This window comes from Phocoena phocoena, chromosome 9 (genome assembly GCF_963924675.1).
Source record: "Phocoena phocoena chromosome 9, mPhoPho1.1, whole genome shotgun sequence".
NCBI classification, from domain to species: Eukaryota; Metazoa; Chordata; class Mammalia; order Artiodactyla; family Phocoenidae; genus Phocoena; species Phocoena phocoena.
The window spans coordinates 95,417,376-95,444,722 of NC_089227.1; the positions used below are offsets into that span (position 1 = coordinate 95,417,376).

General features: G+C 37.4%; 1 protein-coding gene across 1 annotated transcript in view; it reads right to left on the reverse strand.

Annotated features, from left to right (window-relative positions):
- TPK1 (thiamin pyrophosphokinase 1) overlaps nucleotides 1-27,347 on the reverse strand; it is a 279,756-nt gene that overhangs the window by 217,799 nt on the left and 34,610 nt on the right. The window lies entirely within an intron of this gene.

Here is a 27,347-nt window from a genome sequence, read left to right on the forward strand (position 1 = left end):
CGTTATTTAAAAAAAAATATCCTTTACCTAATAGTTTCAAATCAAACTTTTTTTTTTAATCCTGGGCAATATAAGAGTGAATGCTGAGATGTCTAAGATTCTAATTCCTCACGCTGAACAGACCAAAAACTTGCCTCTGTCCCCACATAGCTGTTAAAACCAATCATTAGGTCATAAAAATCAGCAAAGACCTTGGACACCAGCAGTTTCAGAAGAAATAAACTATAATCGGCACTCCATACCCAAAGGTTTCAAATTTGGTCCCCTGCTCAATCTGTGGAAGGAGGCTGAATTCCTGTATTGCACCGTTTTATATTAGTGACTTGAGCATCTGCGGATTTTGGTATCTCAGGGGTTCCTGGAACCAATCTCCCACAGACACCGAGAGACAACTGTATTTTTTTGAGCTACTTCCTCATTTTATTGCACTTATGAAATCACCTTCCCTTTTTGCAAATTTAGCTACACATTTAAAAGAGTGTTTATAAAATCTACCTCCAAATTTCTAGGTGTTTTATAACAGGTGGAATATTGGAAAAGATAGTTAATTGACCGTACTGGCATGAGTAAAGGTCCCAAAGAATTTTCCACTAATCAATGATATACGGGAAATAGTTTTCTGTCCTATATTATATCAGAAATAAAACAGGCCAAGTGGGGAAAAAAAAAAGAAATCCCTTTTTTGCTTCAGCTTCTTCAACTGTAAATGGTAATAGTATCACCTTTGACAGAGGTATTAAGCAATTAATGACTTAATAATTATAATAGTGCTCATCACAATACTGGAACATAGTAAGCATTCAACAGACTAAAGCATTCATTAGTCCTCCTTCTCCATTCCTGTTAGAATGAAAATAAAGTCTAAAAAGCATTGTTTTTCTAGAAAAGAAAAGCCTAAGGTCCTTAAAAAGTGCAAAACAAAAATAAGAGTTTTTACAAGATATCTAAGAGGGAAATCTCATTTTACCCATTACTGACAACACGTATTTCCCTTTAAGGAAAGGGACCCAAATTCAAATTATACCACAAACATAACCTGCAGAAGATCACAAAATATTCTGCATATTTCCTAAATACCAAAAACTAAAAGTTCAAAAACATCAAAAGCTAAATGGAGAGATAATCTCACATACAAAAGATGCTGCAGAACAAATGAATAGGGAGATGGAAAAGACTAATAAATAGAAACAGATGGGGGCTTCCCTGGTGGCGCAGTGGTTGAGAGTCCGCCTGCTGATGCAGGGGACATGGGTTCACGCCCCGGTCCGGGAAGATCCCACATGCCGCGGAGCGGCTGGGCCCGTGAGCCATGGCCGCTAGGCCTGCGTGTCCGGAGCCTGTGCTCCGCAACTGGAGAGGCCACGGCAGTGAGAGGCCCGTGTACCGCAAAAAAAAAAAAAAAAAAAAGAAACAGATGGTAAACTGTAATCACCCTCAGAGTATATAAAACATTTCTCTGTAAACAAAATTAACAAGTCTGTTGTATCTTTTTATGTAAGATCTTTTTATGTAAAATTGATTCACTGAAGTAAAATGAAAATCTAGAAGTAGTGGCAAAGGATTATCATAGAATGACTTGTCATGTTTTCGCACTATATTATTTTACAAATATCAGTTGAATTCAACATTTATACCTATCACGTGGCAGGCCCTAAACAGAATAGAAAGATGAATAACAGAAAGAACTAGTTCTCCAGACTCACACTATTGTGGAAAGAGGAGAAAGAGAAGCACATATATACATTGCACTGTAGACAATGATGAGGGCTATGACAGGAGCAATGAAACATGATGGGAGGACTGGGACAGGAGACATTAATTTCAGTGGACAAATCTCTAATACTGTGTATTATTAACTCTAGTTCAGCTAAAATCAGTGTTACTTTGATAATCCAAAATTGTTTTCTCCTGCCTGTCATTTCTCACACCCAGACTTAAACTGGTATTTTTAGAGCAGTTTAATAAAAGAGAAATACCTAAGTCTTAGGAAGTAAATTTGTCCACATCTATTCCTGTTTTAAATGGCTAAAAGAGTTAAAATAACCATGATGAAATCTGTGGACCACTCTTTTATTACCTAGAAGCTGGGATTGTGGTGCCACCAATCTGAAAGAAAACACAAGCTCCAGTCTGTCCCTAAAACTATTTTGTTTTGTTGTCAATAAAGCTTAACAAAAAAGATATACTCTACCACTTTTAAATCTTATTAATGAAATATTTTCCATGTACTTAAATAAAATTGCATTTGGAAAACAAAATTTCAAGCATGTATTACATAATGTTGGCATGAATTCATTGGTAGCAGTTTGAAAGCTGAGTAAACAAATGACTATTAATGAAAGTGACCCGCTAAAAAAATCAGTAGTAGAGGACACTCTCAAATATTTTTGATAAATCACGAATCAGCCTCAAAAATATGCTCACTCCATCATCATTTAAATTGTCCCACGCTTTAATGAAAAGAAGTTACTGCATGAGTTATCTTTAATGTAAAAATGTCATTGGCTCATACAGCAAAATTTTGGCAGATTTATCAAATACTACAGTTTCAATGGTTGAATAGTTATGTACTATGCATCAGGCTGATAAACAGCTGAAGACTAAAATACATTAAAATGTCTATATCAACTTTATATATTGGTACTACCAATAAGCATACTAAATACATCTGAAACTAATTTTTTTTTAACCTGGCATAAGTTACTGTTACTGACAAATAATGAAGAGCTCCACTCACAATCAGAGGTTAATTGGTTAGTTCATTAATTTCTGTTGAATAAAGCTGGACAGAAATGATTTGACTTTCTGAAAAGTAGACTATGATATTGGTTCCAAGTATTAAGATGTAAGAAAAAATAAAGTAAAATCAAAGAAACATTTTTCAGTGTCAGTCAACTGAAAGAACACTAGACATAAAGGATTTTGATTCCAATCTGGATCAGCCACTTATTAGTACTATGACTGATCTAATCCCAAGTGTGCCGATTCCAATGCAAAACAGAGTATTATATATATTTTACCAAGCTCACAAAATTTTTCAGGAACTGGAGAGAGACAACAAAGATAAAACCAGAAGGAAGTAGCATGGGGAAACATATTCTCTTACATGCAGTTGATAAAATTATAATTTTGAGAGACAGTTTGGCAGATTTATAAAAATTTCAATGTGTATGTCCTTTGATCCAGAAATGCTATGTAGCCTCTATAAAACTTGCCCAAATTCACAAGGGCGTATGTACAAGGATAGTCACTGTGATGTCATATGTAATCCTGAAAAGGCTGTTAGCAAACTTGAATGGTCATCACTTAAATATTGGTAAAATATATCAAGGCCCTTGTAAGGAACCATTAAAAAAAAAAGTAGCTCTTATATGTATTTATATGTTATCTCTTATAAGATATGTTATTTAAAACTTTAGGTCAAATCTTCCTTGCAACAGCAACTCAGAGAATATATAGAAATATGCCTAATTCAATAAAACTAAGAATTGTACCAAGGTTACTACGTCAAGAATGCTTATCCAAGTAATCAGTGATCAGCATTAATAAGATGCACCCACACTGGAGAAAGGACACTAGACCTGAGGAAGCTCATAAAAACAGCAAGGCACAACAGCTCAAGAGACCCAAGAATCAATGTCTTCCTGGTCAGAAGCATACCAAACAAGGAGTGACCAGAATGTTTGAAAGTCACTCCTGGGAAGTAACTAGACGTTCACTATTTTTGTTAACAATCATTATTTATTACCTGTCTTGAAACTCTTCCTTAAAGCTAAGTAAACTTAGCGTTGCGTAAAGCCTATCATGTCTTCTTAGTTTGCTAATCCAAGACCACTTCTGTGTTACACACAATGAACTCTTTAACCTTGATTATTCACGAGGAACAGGCATGGGATCATGGAAGATACTTTTTCACTCTTACATTAAACACTGTGCTGCTAAAAATATTTTTACAAGAAATATGAATTATATTGTAATTATAATTTTAAAACCAGTAATGATAACTAAAAAGGAAAATACACATAAGGTAACAAGAATAATTTCAGATCCAATCCCATTATTAGGAGAAGAAATCAAATATTTTGACAGACTTGGTCAGGATTGAGTTGAAGGTGCCTACATTAATCTGGAGGAAAGCAAAGATCCAGAATCTTATGTAGAAGATGTCTTACAGAATTCCTGGACCGCTAAACACCTCCAGTTAGCCAGGTCCTGTTTACTCCTAACACAGGTCCTTCTTCCCTAGTACTCCAAAGATATAATCAGTCTTTGTGTACCTGAAATCAATCTAGTCTATCGCTATTACTGGTTTAAGCCAGGATTCTTTCCCTGCTTTAGAAACAACAGTAAACCACATAATTCCCAACTTCTATTCTTCTACCCATATGAGCTAGTGTGGCTGGAAAAAAAAAGCGGGGGGGGTACCTTCTGGACTAGCCTCAGAAATAGTCTACCAACAAGTACACATCACATTCTTTATTAAGAAGTGATAATCACTTATTAAACATGTGAGGGCAGACACAACTACTCGGATATCAGAATGTTCACTATCAGGCATTACAGAGGTTAAGTGGTTTGTCTTTTGTTTTATTTTTATCGCAGTAAGAACACGTAACATGAGATCTACCCTGTTAAAATTTAAGTGAATAATACAGTATCATTAACTACAGGCACAACACTGCACAGCAGATCTCTAGAACTTAATCATCTTGCGTAACTGAAACTTGACTTCTGTTCAACAGTAACTCCCCATCTGCCCCTGCCCTGAGCCCATGGCCACCACTGTTCTATCCTCTGCTTCCCTGAGTTTAACTGTTTTAAATTTCACATATAAGGGGAATCATGAAGTAATCTGTTTTTCTGGGACTGGCTTCTTTCATATTGTATAATGTCCTTCAGTTTCTCCCATGTTGTTGCATATTGCTAGATCTCCTTCCTTTTTAAGGCTGAATAATATTCCATTATCTGTATATTCCATTATCTGTGTATTCCCTGCTTCCATTCATCCATCAATGGACATTTAGGTTATTTCCAGATCTTGGTTATCTTGAGCAGTGCTGCAGTGAACAGGAACTGCAGCTCTATCTTTAAGCATCTAACTTCAATTCTTTTGAATAAACAGCCAGAAGTGGGATTACTGGCTCATATGGTAACTCTATTTTAACTTTTTATTCTCTTTCTCATAGCGGCTGCACTGTTTTGCATTCCTACCAACAGCAAAGTAAGGTTTGAGTTTCTCCACCTCCTCACGAATACCTGCTGTCTTTTTTTTTTTTTTGATAATAGCCAAACTAAGAGGTTTGAAGAGGTATCTCATTATGGTTTTGATTTGCATTTCCCTAATGATTAGTAACGTTGAGCATCTTTTCATATACCTGTTGGCCATTTGCAGGTCTTCTTTGAAGAAATGTCTATTCAGTTCCTTATCCAATTTTTAATTGGGTTATTTGATTTTTTTTCTGGATACTGAGTTGTTGGAGATACTTACATTTTGGGAAATTAATCCCCTATTATATATAAGGCTTGCAAATATTTTCTCCCATTCTGTAGATTGCCTTTTCACTCCTGCTCGTTTCCTCTGCTGTCCAGAAGCTTTTTAGTTTGATATGGCCCTATTTATCTAATTTTGCTTTGTTTGTTTTTTGACATCAGGTCTACGCAATCATTGCCAAGACCAGTGTCCAGAAGCTTTTCCCCTATGTTTCCTTCTAGGAGTTTTACACTTTCAGGTCTTACATTTAAGTCTTTAATCCATTTTTCAGTGAAGATAAGTGTTTTTAACCAATTTTCATCACTAGGGACAATGCTAATATAAAGCCGTACTTCATATTTTATACTTATGGCAGCCAAGAAGGTCTAAATCAATTAATTCTTCCAGAAATATCCCTTGCTTATAAACATTGACCTGTAAGTATTCTCTGCCATGTTAAAACTTCAACCATATCATGAAGCCTAATAAGAAATATATTTTATATAAGGACTCATGGAAGGTTTCCTTTAATGAACTATTATCCTTAAACACATTTAGGTGTTCACTTTTAGTATTTCTTAAATTCTTCATAAAAAATAGAATGTCTGTTTAGGATATTTCTGTGATTTAAAAGAGAAGTTACAGGATCTTCCTTGGAGACCTTCACACGTGGGGAGTGTTAAATATATTGGTCAACGATAAAAACAAGGGAAAAATACATCTAAGATACTATTAACTATATATACAGTAATAAAGATATTGATTTTTACATTTATACAATTTTAAGCACAAGAAATGGTTACAGTGGTACTCCTGCCGAAGAGGACAGGGTTAGGACAAAGCTTTATTTTTTGCATAACTAATTTTCTTCAAGGGAACACCGCTCTTGCTCTCGCAGCCCATAAGTGGCGTTAAATCTACACCCAAATTCAGATTTGGCACACGGCTCAGTTCATGCTGTTACATCTCCTGCCTGGGGGCACTGATTCAGAGACAGAGATGTGATCCAATCAAAGGTAATGAAACCTAGGGAGACTTTCCCAGGTTCCCTTTTCTGCTGTCCTGCCACCTGAGAGACTGTAAGCTTGGATCTATGATGGGCTATCATAACAGCCCAGAGCATGGAGCCAATACAGGAAGGTAAAACTAGGAGACAAGAGTACTGTTTGAGTCCCCATAGTCCTAGCAATAGCCTTTTTAATTATTGGGTTGGCCAAAAAGTTCGTTCGGGTTTTTCCGTAAGATGTTATGAAAACCCGAACGGACTTTTTAGCCAACCCTATACATGCGCTAACAAGTGCCCTTCTTTGGCTCAGGCCAGTTTGAGTTGGGTTCTCTGTCATTTGAAATTGAAGGAGCCTTAACTAATCCAAATATTAATTTCTACTTCAAAGACACAGAATCTTCCTCTTGGTTGGAGAATACTGCCTTATTATGTCTCAAGTCTATACTGCATCAAGGCCTTAAAAGGAGGTATATATTTTTGTAGGTAGTTGGCTTATTATGTGTATACACTCTCACCTGCAAAGCCTTGATTATGATCCAAATTAGTCAGTCCGTGGACATGGTTAACAGACGGATTAGCATGCTTTCTCTATGGGGATGTTATTTCATGGGGAAAAACTTTCATTCAAAGCCTTTCGTGGAAATATGTGCTCTCTGAAAGAGAGAGCAACAATTTACTTTGCTCACAGGAGTACCAAGATGCATAATTAATTGCTGTTTAGATAACTCTTTCAGAGTTTTAGACGAAAGGTTTAATTTACAGTATACTTATGTGCAATTATTAAGAGGGCTCACATTATTTGTAACACCCCACAAACCGTGAGTGGAATACTCTTTAAATTTTAGTTAAGTCAGTAACACAGAATTATCCTTATTTCAAATAAAAAGCAAATGGTATTTATATTGAGCATCTACATGCACAGTGCTGTGCTAGCCCCAATGGGCTAGTTCACGCCATGTAACGAAAAATTTTTATTACCTTTAGGTATATGCTGCTGTGTAAATTCTATTACCCTTCTCTCTACCACCTTCCACCTCCTCCTCTCCTAGTTATGTGCTATGGAGATAAAGTGTGACATTTAGTCATCTTTGATGCTCTTTATGAAGTCTACAATCAGGTACCACCTTAACACTTAGTGACACTAAATACCTCATTACTAAGAAATCTTAAAAACAACCAAACATCAAACTGCCTGTCTATCCTAAAATGGCATGGGGAAAATTTTCTTAAAGATGAGTAATGCTCATCACGTGTAAAAAATGCCAAGAGGGAAGCAGCGCAGAAAAACAGGGTCTTGTAACTTAAGCTATAGCACATGCAAGTTTGTCCTAATGTGAGTTGTTAGGAATAATTAGGGCTGAGTGCATTCTCAATCATTAAATTTCTACTAAAGACTGGCCATTCTTTAGGGACAGGATGGCAAATATGCCTACTCAATCCACAGGGAATAAGGAAACATATAACAGACCTTTGTTGGTGTTGGTTATAAATACAGGGTTGCTCAACCTTGCTACTATTCACAATCTGGGCCTTTGCTGTAAGGGGTCGTCCAGTACATTGTAGGATGTTCAGCAGTGTCCTTGGCCTTACCCACTAGATGCCAGTCATACCTGAGATGTGACAACCAAAAGTATCCACAGACAATGGCAAATATCCCCTACTCAGCAAAAATCACTCCCAATGCCCAAACAGGAGGACCACTTACACCTCAGCAGGCTGCCCAGAGTCCCACCATATCCAGCTGTAAGGCAGACTGCTCATCGCTGTTCTCAAAAATTCCAACTTAAAAGCAAGACTATCACCCAGAAACTACATTCCACCTAGCTACCAATGTCAGGTGCATTAACAAAGCAACTTATGTCCCAGCTAAATTGCCTTCCATAGACCACTACCTAACAGCATACACAAAAATAAACTCCAAATGGATTAAAGACCTAAATGTAAGACCAGACACTATAAAACATAGAGGAAAACATAGGAAAAACACTCTTTGACATAAACCACAGCAAGATCTTTTTTGACCCACCTCCTAGAGTAATGAAAATTAAAACAAAAATAAACAAATGGGACCTAATTAAACTTCAAAGCTTTTGCAAAGCAAAGGAAATCAAAACAAGACGAAAAGACAACCCTCAGTATGGGAGAAAATATTTGCAAACAAATCAACGGACAAAGGATTAATCTCCAAAATATACAAACAGCTCATGTAGCTCAATATAAAAAAAAACAAACAACCCAATCAAAAAATGGGCGGAAGACCTAAATAGACATTTCACCAAAGGGGACATACAGATGGCCAAGAGGTGCGTGAAAAGATGCTCAACATCACTAATCATTACAGAAATGCAAATCAAAACTGAAATGAGGTATCACCTCACACCGGTCAGAATGGCCATCATCAAAAAATCTACAAACAATAAATGCTGGAGAGGGTCTGGACAAAAGGGAACCCTCCTGCACTGTTGGTGGGAATGTAAATTGATACAGCCACTATGGAAAACAGTATGGAGGTTCCTTAAAAAACTAAAAACAGAACTACCATATGACCCAGCAATCCCACTACTGGGCATATACCCGGAGAAAACCATAATTCAAGAAGAGTCATGTACCACAATGTTCATGGAAGCTCTATTTACAATAGCCAGGACATGGAAGCAACCTAAGTGTCCATCGACAGATGAATGGATAAAGAAGATGTGTCTTCTTATATACATATATACAACGGAATATTACTCAGCCTTAGAAGGAACAAAATTGAGTTATTTGTAGTGAGGTGGATGGACCTAGAGTCTGTTGTACAGAGTGAAGTAAGTCAGAAAGAGAAAAACAAATACCGTATGCTAACACATATATATGGAATCTAAAAAAAATGGTACTGATGAACCTAGTGGTAGGGCAGGAATAAAGATGCAGGCACAGAGAATGGACTTGAGGACACGGAGGTCGGGGGGAAGGGCACGCTGGGGCAAAGTGAGAGGAGCATTGACATAGGTACACTACCAAATGTAAAATAGATAGCTTGTGGGAAGCAGCTGCAGAGCACAGGGACATCAGCTCGGTGCTTTGTGACCACCTAGAGGGGTGGGATAGGGAGGGTGGGAGGGAGACGCAAGAGGGAGGAGATATGGGGACATATGTATGCATATGGCTGCTTCACTCTGTTGTACAACAGAACCTAACACAGCATTGTGAAGCAATTATACTCCAATAAATGTGTATAAATAAATAAATAAATTGCCTTCCAATCTATCCCAGATGCAAACCTACCATCTTATCCTCTTAGACTTTTTGAATTCTCAATAAGATCTCTCCTACCATCTGTACATGTATTAATACCTATGATATTCCACATAATCTTCCAGCATGATCCCACACTCTCTCTATTTGTGCCTCCTATGCGTTTTGAGACCCTATAACTAAATTATTGCCACTAGTGACAACAATCAAAGTCAGGTCTTTCCGACTGTGTGCTGATAGCTCCATCATCTCCCAGGACAGATGAGAAAACAGCATTAAAGATACCACCATAGACAGGGAACATGAAAAATGACAACTTCTATTATTAGCTCAATTCATTTCATAATGTAAAAACACTGGTAAAGTGGCAGTGACAAAATGAGATGTGGCAGATGTCTATGAATGAGCAAAAATAATTAAATGCCCAGAACTACCAAGAAGAGCTGGAATAGAAGAAAAGAGCAATGACGGTGGCTGGTTCGCTTGGCAAAAGTAAGAGCTTTTAAACAAAACTCACTTTGTTGGTGCAAATGTGTTATGTAATGGAAGAAGGCAGAAGCCATGGAACCAACTGACCTCCTCTGCCTGCTCATTCAGCACCAGAATTCCTTCACCTCTCCTTTTTTTTTTTTTTTTTTTGCAGTCCGCGGGCCTCTCACTGCTGTGGCCTCTCCCGTTGTGGAGCACAGGCTCCGGACGCGCTGGCTCAGCGGCCATGGCTCACGGGCCCAGCCGCTCCGCGGCATGTGGGATCTTCCCGGACCGGGGCACGAACCCGTGTCCCCTGCATCGGCAGGTGGACTCTCAACCACTGCGCCACCAGGGAAGCCCTCCTATTTTTTTTTTTTTTTTATGGATCAGTGGTATCAGATCTCAGAACTTATAGGCAAGACATATTTCAATAGAGAGATTTATTTTTGCATCTATCAATAGTGAAAATGTGTTAAAATCAGATATTTGTTACACAAGTGATACATTTATCTTATTTTGTAGAGATAGAAGAAAAAAATACCTAATCGGCTCATATCTGTACCTTTCCAAGTACCTTTGACAAAATATTTTAACGCAATTTACTGAGAGTTTCTAGCAAACAAACCTATTCTTTTAAACAATAATCATTAAATCTAAATAGTAATGATAGGATAATTTCAGCAATTGGGGCTTAATACAGAAAAACTAGAAACAGAAAAAATTACATATTTTTACTACCAACTAATGTAAGAATTTCACATATTATAATTGTATAATTAACTACACTCCTTTTTTAACTTAGCAGAGTCAAGCTAATTCTTCTTCCTGGTTAGGAAAAAAAATAGTTTTGGGGGAGGATTGTTTGACAGCTATTAGTAAGAATAAGGGGAGAGGAATTAGAGATAATATTTCTAGAAATAGATGAAAAGAAGAATAATCACTGGATTCCTGTTAAAGGCAAGAGATAATTACCCAACAATTCATACTAGGGCTTCTTTAGGCCAAGAGTTATGACCAGGTGGAACAAAGCACACTTAAAGAGCTTCAAGGGGATGAATAAATACCTTACTACCACATTTCTTAGTTTGTAAGTTTTATCTGGGGACATTCTTAGAGGTGAATTAACCTTACTCTTTAAAACATGACTTATCAGGGCATGAAAAAGCTTTTTTTTTTAAATAATTAAAAGAAAGCCAGTTGCTTTGCAGTTTAGTTAGATAAGGGAATAGTTTTAAGAGATAAAACCGTGAGGCAGTCAAGAACCATATTAAGCAGGCCATGGTACAGAACCGAGCTCAAGTATAAAATGAAGCCATGACGGATTTTAAGTTTCAGAGTGTTCTACTCTGACCTGTGTTAAAAAACTTCCTTCCTTTTACATTGAGAACAGATTAGAGGGAGACAAGAGTGTAATTAATGACATTAGTTAGGAGACCTGCAGTGACCAGGGGAGAAGGTGGCTTAGACTAGAGTTGCAGCACCTAAGGCAGAGAAACTTGGATGAACTTCAACATATACTGGGAGTTGAAAGTGACTGGATCGGCTGAGAGACTTGGATGTGGAGGATGGTGCAGAAGCAAAAGGAATCAGAGATGACCCTCAGTTTCCTGTCTTGAGCAACTGACAAACAAAGGTACTGTTTACAACTGTTTACTATTCCCTCTACTGTAGTTTTGTCCAATGCTTGGCCACATTCCATAAAATATTTCTTGCTATTCTTGGCCCTCTATCATCCTTCACATTTTACTGTCCCATTTATATCATAACCCTATGGGCCTGCCATTCTCCTTACAATGAGACACGTAAAGATTCAATAGCTCTTCTCTCACTTTTCTCCACATTGGATTTGCCTCAAGGGGTCTCTGTATAGTGGAAATATTTTATACTAATGGTAGTGAAAAATTAAAGGCATTATCAAAAAAGTTTAATGAAAACTTAAAACACGAAATACAGTTTATAGGATAGATGTGATGTTAGTAAGTGTTGTTCAGAGCAGTTTTATCGTTTGGGCTTGAGTTTGGGTTTCCTTGTTTGTTTGTTTGTTTTGGTTATTCCTAAATCAAAGGAAACATGAAACCAAAATATTAGAAAGGACCTGGGGTAACTCTGAATATGTGAACTAACTTCTGGCAAAGAAACCCAGATTTGAAAGTTCAGATGCAATTGCTATGGCAAATACCAAAAGAAAAACCTGAAACAGGTCATTTTTTTCCTGTTTTTGTTTTCCCCCAGAAACTTGTAAGAAAATTACAAGAAATGTTATTTTCAGGAAATTTTAAAAAGGAAAACAGAGGCTATAGAGATGACAAATAAGCACAAGAAAAAGTATTAAACATCATTAGTTATCAGAGAAACTCAAAACCACAAGATAACACTACATCCTTATCAAAATGGCTGAAATAAAATATGGTGATTTTATATCAAATACTGGCAAGGAAGCAGACAATGGGATCATTTACACACTGCTATTGGTGCTTTACTACCACATAATTAACCTTACAACAACTCAAAGGCTTGCATTTTATTTCCTATTTACAGACAAGGAAATGAGCTCAAAGTCACATAGTTATTTGCCCCAAGTTACATAAATTTTCTTGTGGGCTTCAGAGTGTGAACCTTAATTTAGAAAATAAGATTTTTCACTTGTGTGTTATGGAGTTAGAACTAGAATTTTTGTAACAGTGAAGTCAGAATTAGAACCTGGATTCACTTGGTAACAGAGTGCACATTATTTTTGTTACACCAGAAATCCTCCACTGTGCATATGAGTTGACCCAATAAAGCAAAGTGACGTATAAACAATGAAACAACATGAGCTTAAAGTGTAAAAACCTCAAACATCAACTTCCTCAGGAACAATAATGCACACACTTTTCCAACGCAGTAAAATACCCGGTAAGAGCCACAGAGATGTTCACGTCTAGTGACCCATTCACAGAACTAGCTTCATGTCTTACTAAAAGAAAATGAAAATGAAGAACAGGGTTAAAGAGATCCTAAGAGATCTTTTAAATATCAAAGTCAGTTGTATTGATCTTAGCATACTGGAGGAAACACAGTTTGCCTTCTGTATCCATCAGGCTCCCATCAGGAGATACCATGCAGTAATTCAAACAGAGAAAGTAATATGTGAAAGTAATTTGAATGTGAGAAAATTAATAACAGGGGTTGGAGTAACAGCGGGTGGAGGTGGTGAGGTAAAGAATAGAGCAAGACCAGATCTAGGAAGCAGACAACACTGGAAAGGCCTCGACGGTGGGAAATTCTCCTTCTGAAGTGTGGAGGAGGGGACACCATTCACAGGGAGGTGCTGGCCTTGGGATTCCCTATGAAGCCACCTGCAAGGGTCTGGGAAGATGCTGGAATCAGGAAGAGAAGCCCCTTCATCCAGAAATGTCTCTCCCATGCCCTCTGTTGACACAGCTTAACATCACACTCACTACAAAGGAGAAATGCTTAAAAGGCTCAGCTTCATTATCACAGAGCAGATGGTGAAGCACGGATTTGGAGCTGAGAGTCAGTAAATTAATAACTTAATATAAAAAACATCGATTGTTCTTTCTCCCTATGACAGTGAATGTTTATTTATTCAATTGGACATTTCCCAGTTGCTTCCGTATCCTGAAAAGTCTAAAGCAGTCATTTCCTCCTTCCCCTTAAGTATTACTCACAATCTCCTAGTTACCCCCAAGCCTCAAGCCACAAACAGGAATTCCGTAAGTGATTGTTGACCTGAATGGAAATACACCACAGCTGACACATCTTTGAAAGGCTTAGCTAGTCTAGATTTTAAAAATACTTTTTTATCTTAACTCACAAGGGTACAAAAGGTCCAGTGGGGCACTGAGTTTATTAGGTATTTCCCTGTAGGGATCTGGATTAAAATTCTAGCCTGAAATGTAGAACAAAGTTATAAAATGCTTTTTTGTACTTGTATACATCAAAAGGGTATTTCTCCACCTGTGCATCCTTTTTTCAGCAAAGGATTGAAATAATTCATATTAAGTGTGTAGCAATAAAGAAAAATATCCCTGGCATATTTAATCCTAAATTTTTACTTTCAAAAAAACTGAATATAGAACCAGAGATCCCTTGAATGCATAAGAAAGAAATTGAGAACAATTTAAAATACATCAAAGAACAAAGAATAAGATAACACCTCTGTGACCTACATCTAGAATTGCCAATCGTTATAATTCAGCACTTTGTATTACCAAAAAGAAAAAAAAAAAAAAAAACTATAGAAGTTTATATTCCCTAGATTTCTCTCTGAAGACCCAACCTGTACCCAGGCCCCTTACTAGTGGTGCACACAATTCTGGACATAGGATTTATCTTTAGAGTTTTGGGGGTTTGGGGTTTTTTTTTAACTTATATAGCATGCATATGCAACAATGACAAATATAAAACATTGTGTATATTGTGTGATATGTTATTTTTAATTTTGAAACAATAGGCGTTCAGAAACTTCCTTTTCTCACTCAACATTATATTTCTGACCGCTTTCCTTTTGGAAATACAAATCTAGTTCACTGGATTCATTTAATTCCTGTACAGCGTTAATGAATGTGTCAAAAATATTTGTTTGATCTTCTATGATTAGACAGGTAGGCGGTTTGCATGGTTTTAATTTTTTAAAACGTCACAAGTATCATGTAGATGCCTCCTTGCACACATATGAAACATTTCTCAGTCGTATATACCTAAATGGATAAGCGCTGGGTCACAGAATATGGACATTAGTGATTCACTACATTGTAACGAACTGCTAGCCACACTGTATCAATTTATACAACTGATACAACACATCAACTTACTGTTTAAGCAGCAAACTGAAGCTGTACACAGGACTTGATTACAAACTTGATTACAGTACTGTGGTAGGAGCAGCTTAGCCTACGAGTAGAACTGAAAGGTGCTGTCAAGTGCTCTGGATCACGGAATAGCAGCTGCAAAGTACACCACGGATGGAGACTGGCCACTGTCTTATTTTCCTCTCCCACTGTCTCCTGCAAGAAATCCCTGGCAACTTATCTCTTCAAAGCCCACGCCCAGCTGTCCTACCATAGACTGGAATGCAGGATCCTTCCTGACTCTGGGTCCTCTTTTTAGTCAATGTGCCTTAGTTCTCTTGACAGGAGGCACTGATGTTATTAGGGCTCCGACATTAATCTACACAATAACCCTCCAGTATATTTTATTCACTCATTCATTCATTCATTTATTCATTCGTAAGAACAGACTGAATGAGCACCAAAGGTAGCCAGAAATACAGCAAAAATCACACACGGTTCCAACTCTCAAGGACACCACAGTCTAGAACTACACTATACAATATGGCAGCAACTGGCCACCTGTGGAACTGAACATCTGAAATGCAGCTGGTCTCAACTGAGATGTGCTGTCAGTATAAGAAACACTGAATTTTGAAGACTTCGTACAAAAAGAATATAAAATTTATCATTAACAATTTTTACATTGGTTATATGTTGAAATGATAATACTCTCAATACACTGGGTTAAGTAAGACAGTATTATGATGAACTTTTCCTGTTTCTTTTTACTTCTTTAATGTGCCTACAAGAAGATTTAAATTTACACCTGTGGCTCCCATTAATTTATGTTTTCTAGCATTGGGCAATAAGGCATGAGAGGTAAATACAGTAATACAGTGAAATGATTCCTAAGTTGGGGTAAATGCAAAGCTCTATGGGAGCAGGCAGAGAGGACAAGGCCAATTCCACTTGGGGCACAAAAGAGAGCAAACCACAGGAAATGAGAGCACAAATAATAAAAAATATATTAATGTTTTATTACTATTTACAAAGTACGAGTCCTCTATGTGGAAAAAGGGGAAGGGAATGAAATCATTTCAGACAGAAGCCCAGAGGTGAGAGAGCAGAAAAAACTACCTAGATGAGCTGAAACTAGACTAGGTTACTCACATTACCCCCTTATAATTCTAGACAAAATCAGACTTTTTGATCTAAAATAAAAACAATAATCAACTTTTTGGATTATTTCTTCCCAAAGGAAGCAATTTTAGACAACTGAAACAAAACTTCTCACATACAGAAAAAAAATTTTTTTAACCAATTATTTACCCCATGATGCCTACTACCTGTTTTTATACTATCAGAAGAATCACCAAATCTCAAGGATAAGCAGTTGTGTAACTAACATCCATGATAAGGGAATATGGCACCGAGAACAAAATCTACCTTACCTCCTGCGTATATGAACCTGTTATCCCCAAAGGAAGGAGCTGAAGAGTATTTTACAACCTTGGGGGTTTTGTTTTGTTTTGCACAATTGCTTTTGCACAGGTCTTGACTCAAATCTACATGAGAAAAATAAGATTTTCATACTACAGCAATTAAAAAATTTTTTTTTAATTTATTTATTTTATGTTTGGCTGCGTTGGGTCTTCGTTGCTGCACAGGCTTTCTCTAGTTGCGGCGAGCGGGGTCTACTCTTCATTGGGGTGCAAGGGTGTCTCACTGCAGTGGCTTCTCTTGTTGCAGAGCATGGGCTCTAGGCCTGTGGGCTTCAGTAGTTGCAGCTCGCGGGCTCTAGAGCGCAGGCTCAGTAGTTGTGGCGCATGGGCTTAGTTGCTCTGCGGCACGTGGGATCTTCCCGGACCAGGGCTCGACCCCACGTCCCCTGCATTGGCAGGCAGATTCTTAACCACTGTGCCGCCAGGGAAGCCCTACAGCAATTTTTAAAATATATAGTAGTATAGCTTTCCTTTATTCTGGAGCCTATAGGTGACTTTTAATTTTTTTTAATTATGCAATGAAAGGGATGCAAAATTAGAATTTTGATCAACTACCTGGTGAACGATACAGTAAGTTATACCAAGACAAGAATTCCTTTTATTAATTCTACCCTATCTCAAACACCAAGGATCACTGAAAAACACTTTTATTCATGAGTGAAAATAAGAACAAGAAAAAAAGTCAATGGAAATACAAGAGCAAAAAGAAAAACAGTGAGATTCGCTGTTGGATGACAGTTTGTAACAGGACCTAAGAAAGAATTAATGTCAACAGCTGGAAACTGCATTTGGCTCATGTTAAAGAAATGTTGCTGCTGCAGTTAGCAAACAGGATGAATCAAGAGCAGCTTGCAAGCATGAAGGATAAAAATAAATATTTCATTATGCAAAATGTGTTTCATTGTTGTATTTGTAAATTTGAAACAATTATAAGCACTGCATGGCAGTGCGTGCTGTTATTTTTTCATCCATTGGCAGGTAGTCTTTTGTTTTGTTTCCTTTTCTTGGGCTGCAGTGCATTCAAAAATAACTGTTGGTACTTGATGACAGAAACTAAAATAACTATCCCCTTTGCCCATCAAAGTACAGAACCATGAACTTTTCTTCTCCCCTATGTCTTTGATCCTTGGAACGTGAAAAGCAACACTAAGAAGAATTCAATAATAAAAGGAAACCAGTGCTTCCGGATGGGACGACAGGCAAATAAAAGTTACCCCCATTCTTTTTAAAAGATGTATTCAAGCTTGTTTTAATAATTCATAAGATATTGAACTTCATAAATGCACAAAGAAGTACAATATAGCCAGGAGGAATTAACTGAGATGGAAATATTGATCCCTATAATATTTTTAATAAATACAATACCACGATGTGCCCTCAAAACAAACAATCCTCACAGCACAGTGATGCCCCGCTTGTTCACAGCTAACCCATCTGGGAAACCCAACCACAGACAGTGAAACCCAGTCCGCAAGGAAAACAACTAACAATCAGAAGCAAAATCACCGAGCAACGAAAGGACGAATGGAAAGAGTCAAGCAGCCGAATCCTAAATATTGCTCTGAAGAAGGCTCTTGACAGCTAGAACAGCTTTACTGGAAGATTTAAAGAAAAAACTATGACCTTGTTTTAAGACAGCAGAGCGGAGAAGTCTCTGTCCTTTCCCCTCCCCAAATAACAGTAGAATAAAAGAAATGGAAACTCCATCTCAGATAAGACTAGACAAAATCTATCACCCAATCCCAATGTGTGCAAAAGCTGCCAAAGGCAATGAAACTCAGGTAGGGGTCTAGGAAGGTGCTGAGAGGAGGTCTGTAGCCAAAGGTTCAGATACAAAGTCAGCGAAGGAAACACTCTGTTGCTGAGACAAAGTAGAGAAGGTAGACAAGACTGAATTGTGAACAGTCTCCTAGCTTCTACTGTACTGGCAGCAACACATAAAGGTTAAACACTCTCAACTATACAACCCTGTATGTGAACAAGAAAAAATTCCTGCTACCCCTGCTCTCCCAGCCCCCACATAAACCAGTTTCAAATCAGGGGTTGGGAACTGAGGGGAGGGCTAGATTCATTCAAAGATTAATGAAAAGGAACTAGCACAGGACCTAGAATAGACCAAGAAGTTATGGGAGACAGAAGGAAAGAGAGGAAGGGAGGAAGGAAGAGGAGAGGGATAGGAAGTAACTGGAAAGACAGATGAGGAAAAGTCACCAGAAAAATGTTGCCACCAAGCAAACGAAAATCATAACGGGAAACATCACTATAACTCAAAGAACTTAAGGAAAAAGTTAAAACATTCAAAGAAGTGAAACAGAGCTCTAGAAGACATGACAAAATCACAGAACAAGATAAAGTACGAGACTGAAGAGAACATCAAAAATTAAATCTAAGTAGGAAGTTGTCTGAAGCAGAATGAACAGGTAAGACAAGATGGAGACATGAGCAAAAAGCAACAGAAATTAACAAAGCATTAGAGCAGACTGAAAGAGAGAGAGAAACGGAAGGGGCTTTTTTGTTTTTTTAATTTCACACATGTAACTGCTTTCCCAAGCAGAATAAAGGACAAATTAAAGACAAATTTTCCAAACTAGAGGAAGATGCAAACCTGTAGACTGAGAGAGTACATACATGCCGGGGAAAAACAATATAGAATGGTAATACTGAGTCAAGTCTAATGAAAATCTCTGGTACTTAAAGATAAAAGCCCAGAAGTATTCTTTTGGGGTAAGGGGGTGGGAATCAAGCTAGCCTCAGACTTCTCTACAGAAACATTCAATATACTTGATCCCTACAAGGTCCCTAGTAAATAGAAGTACATCCAGTCAAACTGCTGTTTAAGTTTAAAGGAAACAACTACCTTTCTTTAAAAAAAATTTTTAATTTTACTGGAGTACAGCTGATTTTCAATGTTGTGTTAGTTTCAGGTGTACAGCAAAGTGATTCAGTTATACATATATTCATTCTTTTTGAGATTCTTTTCTCATATAGGTTATCACAGAACATTGGATAGAATTCCCTGTGCTATACAGTAGGTCCTTGTTATCTGTCATATATAGTAGTATGTGCATGTTCATCCCAAGCTCCTGAACAAATACCCATCTTTAAACATTTTAAGACCCATGAAATTTCACTGTCATAGAGCTTTTTGAAAAAAATACTCTAGGAGGGACTTCCCTGGTGGCGCAGTGGTTAAGAGTCCACCTGCCAATGCAGGGGAAAGGGGTTCAAGCCCTGGTCCAGGAAGATTCCACGTGCTGTGGAGCAACTAAGCCCGTGCACCACAACTACTGAGCCTGTGCTCCAGAGTCCGCAAGCCACAACTACGGAGCCCACGTGCCACTACTGAAGCCCGCGTGCCTAGAGCCCATGCTCCACAACAAGAGAAGCCAGCACACCGCAACGAAGAGCATCCCCCGCTCACCTTAACTAGAGAAAGCCCATGTGCAGCAATGAAGACCCAATGCAGCCAAAAAATAACTAACTAAATAAATAAATACTCTGGGAAAAACCTCAGGTTACAGAAAATACACAGAAACACTATGACCAGCTTCATGTCACCTCAAAGCCTTTGCTGATCCTTCTGCCTGAAACACCCCAGCCACTCCCCACTGGGCCACCTCCCTGCCTGCTTCTCTTCCACCTCACACACCAAGGTTCTTCTTTCCTGCCACCACGCCTTAGCTAATCCATCAGATTTTCCTTAAAATCTTGTCTGATACCATATATCGTATTGCTTCCCTTCTCCATCTCTAATAAATTACCCAACTGTCTGGTGTAAACAATACACCTGAAACAAAGTAACTTTAAAAGATTGAAAACGGGCAAAGGCATACTTTGTAAGTGAAAAGAAAAAGAAATCAGGGGTGGTTATGTATCAATAGTGGAAGAATCTATTCCCCTTTCTCAATCCAAGAAAATAAAGGGCATGGAAAAATAAATAATTACTAAGGTACAAATAAGAAAAGTATATCAAACACTGTAATCAGAAAATAGATCTTTTCCACTGTCCATAGAAAAATCACAATAACTATATATCCAAGCCACAAAGAAAATGCCATGAAAATTCCAAATAGGAAAAATAGGACACTCTATGATCATAATCCAATAAAAATATCAATTAATTATAAAATAGAAAAAACAAAAACCTAAGAGCTGGAAAATTTTCAGTCCTTAAATCAAACGGAGGGATGATGGGGCAGGGCACACTTAGAGTAAAATGAACTGATTATTGGAAAAAAACAAACAAACCTTTATAACCTAATATGAATATAAAAAGGATCACAAGATGTGGTGATGAACAAATGAGTATAACGTCCATTTCTAGTTAAGAACTACTAAATCAGACCTAAAATCATTTTTAGCAGCAAACGCTCAAGGTTCACAAAACTGACTTTGCTCTAGGCAACACAGTTAAGATACTGCAGAACTGGGATTCAAATCCCATGGCATCTGGTGCCATATCCAGTATGCTTTGTCGCCCTATGTATTATATACCCTTCATATGGTCAATTAAATTTACTAAGCTCAAATACATAATATAGTTCAATTAGACCCAAGATACCATTAACAGAAAGAAACAGCAATGTTATAAACACCACCAGGAAAGAAACAAAACAAAAACGAAAAAACCTCTACTAATTGAACTATGACACAATGCTTTGTTTTCACTAAGAATCTGTTTTACTTATTTTAAAAGGTCTTTTAAACTAGATTTTAACATAATCACTCATATGCCTGAATTAAAAGGAAAAGTAAAACAAACTGGATGTGACTTTGCAAAAAAAACAGAATTGTTCCATGAATTCTTCCAAGAATAAATACCTTCTTCACAAATACAAGGAATTTTTTATATAGTACAATGCCTAAGTGACTACATTGTAAGCAAGTGCCTTCCAACTTCAAACATTCCGAATAAAGTCACTACTCCTTACCCAACAGCTCATCTCCTGATTTACCGACCTGTTGTGCCGCAAGCAGCATGAGATTGAACTGGATAACATACCTGTTTTTCTTTTACCTAGTTCTCTATACAGCTTTCCTTACTTTTCATTTCCTCTCCTTTCTCTTCCTCTTACAAATGACTCGTTTTCTGGTGGAAGAAAATCTAAAGCTTTTTTGCTCGTTCAGAAAGTCTGCTACTTTAAAAAGTATTTTTAAAGAAGTTTAATTAATCTCAGAATCTTCTCCTTTCCTGCTTCCTGGAAAAGTAGGAGATGGAGGGTGAGGAATACCACTAAGTACTGAGAACCCTCAAGGAATGCTGGTCCATCCTTCAGTGGAACAGGCATGGTGACCATGACAATGGTGATAAGAGGATGCTAACTGCCTCTCCCTCTTGGTTCTGCTTTAATAAGCTAAAGGTCTATCGACTGGCTCAATGATTAGAAGCAAATAAACAGGGAGAAGGAAAACAGTCCTCAAAAAAGACAAAGGGGAAAAAAAAAAAGACAAAGGAATGTGTATTATAATAAAACCCAAATGGTCAGTTAAAACAGTCCAGGTATACGTCATATTCAAGAGCTTTAATGAGCAGATACATGTGAAGTACACACTATGTGTCCAATATTGTTTTGAAAACTCCCTGTCCCTGGAAGATATCTATCCAATTTAAAAACACAAATCCATAAGAAAACTGGAATAATAAGAGAAAAAAGTACAACCAAAGAGCCATTTCATAGGACCAACTAGTCACACATGTAAATTTTTGAAATGGGAAAGATCAGTATAGGCCTGGAGTCATCAAGAGGGACTTGACACAAGAGCAACTAAATAAGCTGACCTTTGATGGAAAGGCAGATTATAGATCAAAGGAGAGAGGACAGATTTATAAGCTGAGTAAAGAATGTACATCAAAGCAGAATGGCAAGGATGAGCACGGCCCAGCACACATGAAGGGTATTCAGGAGAGCAGCCTAAAAGGTTTATGTCTGTAAATTTTAAAAAGGTGAGTTTATGACAGGATCATCTTACAGAAGAAAGTACACATCAGAAAAAAGAATTTAAGTGGGAAGGAATAAACACTATAGATACTACAAAGGAATATGGTTAAAGTTAGGAGGGGCAGTCCGAAAGATGAACTGCGATGGAAAAGAAAATGCAATCAGAGAAAATAGCCTAAGAGACGTGTAATGATCAGTGAAGTTAGATGGCAGTAGTGGACACACAGTTAAAAGTGAATTGAAAAGACATTTAAAGAATGACAAACATCAATAGAGTGTGAAGACATAACAGGAAGGGGAGAAGGAAGAAGAGGAAGCATCAAAGATGATTCAATGTTTCTGTCTAGGAAAAGCAGAATGAAAGACTGGTGGCACATTTGATCACAACATCTAACACATAAAAATTCCATCTGTTTTCACATCTCTCCTGGGCATCTGGCTTAATTCATGCATGCCAGATGAGGCCCTCCAGCATTTTTCAATAGAAGGAGCCTAAGTATACTATACTAACATTAAGTACAACCACATAAAACAGACTACAAATAATTTTTTTTAATAATTTCCTTTCTTATGGATGAAAATGACATGAGATCTGGCATTTGCTTTACAATAATCAGGCAGGGAAGAGTATAGATGAAGCAACACTGGCTGTGAATTAATAACTGTTGAAGATGGATGATGTGTACATGGGGGCTCATTAAACTATTCTATGCACTTAAAAACAAAGCCTCATCACTTATCTATTCACATGAACCTAATCATTCACTGAGAGCTCCCTTCTAAAGGAAATAATCATAAAATCTGACCATGTAATTTGTAAATAATTTTGAATAAAAGGCAAGTCTAACACATTATAGCCATCACTAAACATAACTGCAAATAATATATATTAAAAAAAACAAAAACCCCACCTCGTCTACACTGCCCTTCTACACAGAACTGTACTTCAGTTGAAGTCAGGTTAAAAAACAGAAAGTTACTCAAATGCTAAGTTTTTAATATTCATAGATTAATATCAGTAAGAGTCATGCACAGTATGAACTAGCATTCGTGCCGTTCACACTAAGTTCATACTGTGCTCACACTAAGACAGTGAACTAGTGTTACGTTAAAGCACTAGACGCACTGTATAGTACTTTGGGTCAAATACATTTAAGAAAGCTTACACGTTGGGTAACTATAGCTATACCTCTAAATATTAATTGATATAAACATTTTATCTTTTGTCATTGCACCTAATAAAAATATAACATGTAACTGAGTCCATGAGTACTAAGTATTAATTCTCAATCTTAAGCTGTAGTTCAGATTCAGCCAATTGTTCTTAATAAAGTGTAAATGGTTAATTGAGACCTTGAGATAATTGGAAATGCAACAGATCCCTAATGCATCTGCTTTCATAGAATTGTTTGGGGATGCATAATAGGTATGTTTAAGCTCTTAGAGATGTAGCCCCTGCTGAAAACAAACATTATAAGATCCAAAGATTCTAAAGCCTGAAAAATGTTGTATCACATTAAAAAGAACAATATAACTACACCAACATTTACAGGTTCACTTTTTTCCCTAGTAAGCTTTTTTAAATACCTTACAACAGGTTTTATGGACTAAGAGTATTGAAGGAGAACATTTTCCAAAAAAAAATTAAACCATTAGGTTCTATCATACTTTTTAATCATTAACTTTTCATATGACACGAGGAAATTAATCAATGACTTATTAAAATGTTTTATTTGCAGAAGATATGTATAAATCAGGGGTTGAATCCCAGCTCTATCACTAGTGTGTGATCTTGAGTGTGATTTGCTATGTGATTTTGAGCAAATCTTTCAATCTCTTTGTGTCTCAATTTCCTCACCTGTTAAATGGGGATAATAAGACCATCTGCTTCCCAGGGTAAGAGTTAAACGAATCAATCTATGAAAACACCACAAGAGAGCGCCTGGCATTTAAACACTAAAAAAAAAAAGGTTAGTTGCTACCACTGCCTCCATCATCATCATGAAACATTTTTTTAATAAATTTATTTATTTACTTTTTGGCTGCAGTGGGTCTTCATTGCTGTGCACGGGCTTTCTCTAGCTGCAGTGAGCAGGGGCTATTCTTTGTTGTGGTGCGCAGGCATCTCATTGCGGTGGCTTCTCTTGTTGCAGAGCATGGGCTCTAGGCGTGCGGGCTCAGTGGTAGTGGCACACAAGCTTAGTTGCTCCATGGCATGTGGGATCTTCCCGGACCAGGGCTCGAACCTGTGTCCCCTGCATTGGCAGGCGGATTCTTAACCACTGTGCCACCAGGGAAGTCCCCATCATGAAACATTTAAATTGCTACTGCCTTCATACACACAAAAGCAAATGTGGGTTCTTCCCAATTATTTTCTTGGTAAGTAATGGCAAGTCTGGAATTTTGGCTATACAATCCTTCTTGGCCTTACTCAGTGAAAGCAGTCAGGCAGCAAAGCTAAAATGGGTTCTAAAAAGAGTAACACCTGTCAACTACAAACTGCCATTGCATGGGCACTTGCCATCTGCCTCTACAAGGATTAGATCAGGTGCCACTGCAGCTGACCTTCAACACCCCCTGAAAGGAGTTCAGGCTGGAGATCAAGAATGAGGCACGCTATGCTCAGGGAAAAACAGGCAAAACAGGTCTTCAGATAAGTCAGATATTTTCAGAAGCTGGTTTTACAAGCCCAATTCCTGCATCTCCTCATATCTAGAGAAGCACTGAATTCCTTCATGGTGACGTCTGCTCCTCATGACTAGCGGTAGCCCTCACGAGACCTTCTGCAAAAAATATGTGCTTGATTGCATGTACTCCCCCTTCACCAAAATCATATATACTGACCTTCCCCCACACCCCTCTGGAGCAGTTTCTCAGAGCTATCTGAAATGCTGTCTCCTGGGTTAGAGTCCTTATTTTGCTCCAAATAAAACAACTTGCAACTCTCACGTGGTGCAATTTTTTTTTAAGTCAGCACATCTCAGATTTAGTGTTTCTGATCATGAAAGTAGGTAACTGTGTACACATAAAGTTGCTCTGAAAATTTCCAAAAATCCCATTTAACAACCTACATATCCACCGATGGGTGACTGAAAAAGGACAATGTGGTGTATATACACAATGGGATATGGCTCAGCCATAAAAAAAAGAACAAAATCTTGCCATTTGTGACAACAAGGATGGACCTCAAGGGCATAATACTAAGTGAAATAAGCCAGAGAAAGACAAATACACTATGATCTCACTTATTATGTAGAATCTAAAACACAAACAAAAAGCTAAGCTCATGAATACAGAGAAAGGATTGGTTGGGCAGGAATTGGGTGAGACGAGTCAAAAGGTACAAATTTCCACTAATAAAGTAAGTCACGGGATGCAATGTAAAGCATGGTGACTAGAGTTAATAATACTGCATTACATCAAGTATCTTTTCTGACCACAATGCTATGAGACTAGATATCAATTATAGGAAAAAATCTGTAAAAAATACCAACACATGAAGGCTAAACAATACACTACTTAATAACCAAGAGATCACTGAAGAAATCAAAGAGGAAATCAAAAAATACCTAGAAACAAATGACAATGAAAACACGACAATCCAAAACCTATGGGATACACCAAAAGCAGTTCTAAGAGGGAAGTTTATAGCAATACAATCCTACCTCAAGAAACAAGAAACATCTCAAATAAACAACCTAAACTTACACCTAAAGCAATTAGAGAAAGAACAAAAAATCCCCAAAGTTAGCAGAAGAAAAGAAATCATAAAGATCAGATCAGAAATAAATGAAAAAGAAATGAAGGAAACAATAGCAAAGATCAATAAAACAAAAAGCTGGTTCTTTGAGAAGATAAACAAAATTGATAAACCATTGGCCAGACTCATCAAGAAAAAAAGGGAGAAGACTCAAATCAATAGAATTAGAAATGAAAAAGAAGTAACAACTGACACTGCAGAAATACAAAGGATGATGAGAGATTACTACAATCAACTCTATGCCAATCAAATGAACAACCTGGAAGAAATACACAAATTCTTAGAAAAGCACAACCGAACCAGGAAAAACTAGAAGATATGAACAGACCAATCACAAGCACTGAAATTCAAACTGTGATAAAAATCTTCCAACAAACAAAAGCCCAGGACCAGATGGCTTCAAGGGCGAATTCTATCAATCATTTAGAGAAGAGCTAACACCCATCCTTCTCAAACTCTTCCAAAATATAGCAGAGGGACGAACACTCCCAAACTCATTCTATGAGGCCACCATCACCCTGATACCAAAACCAGACAAAGATGTCACAGAGAAAGAAAACTACAGGCCAATATCACTGATGAACATAGAAGCAAAAATCCTCAACAAAATACTAGCAAACAGAATACAACAGCACATTAAAAGGATCATACACCATGATCAAGTGGGGTTTATCCCACGAATGCAAGGATTCTTCAATATACACAAATCTATCAATGTGATACAGCATATTAACAAACTGAAGAATAAAAACCACATGATCCTCTCAATAGATGCAGAAAAAACTTTGACAAAATTCAACATCCATTTATGATAAAAACCCTCCAGAAAGTAGCACAGAGGGAACTTTTCTCAACATAATAAAGGCCATATTTGACAAACCCGCAGCCAACGTCATCCTCAATGGTGAAAAACTGAAACCATTTCCACTAAGATCAGGAACAAGACAAGGTTGCCCACTCTCACCACTATTATTCAACATAGTTTTGGAAGTTTTAGCCACAGCAATCAGAGAAGAAAGAGAAATAAAAGGAATCCAAATTGGAAAAGAAGAAGTAAACCTGTCACTGTTTGCAGATGACATGATACTATTCATAGAGAATCCTAAAGATGCTACCAGAAAACTGCTAGAGCTAATCAATGAATTTGCTAAAGTTGCAGGATACAAAATTAATGCACAAGAATCTCT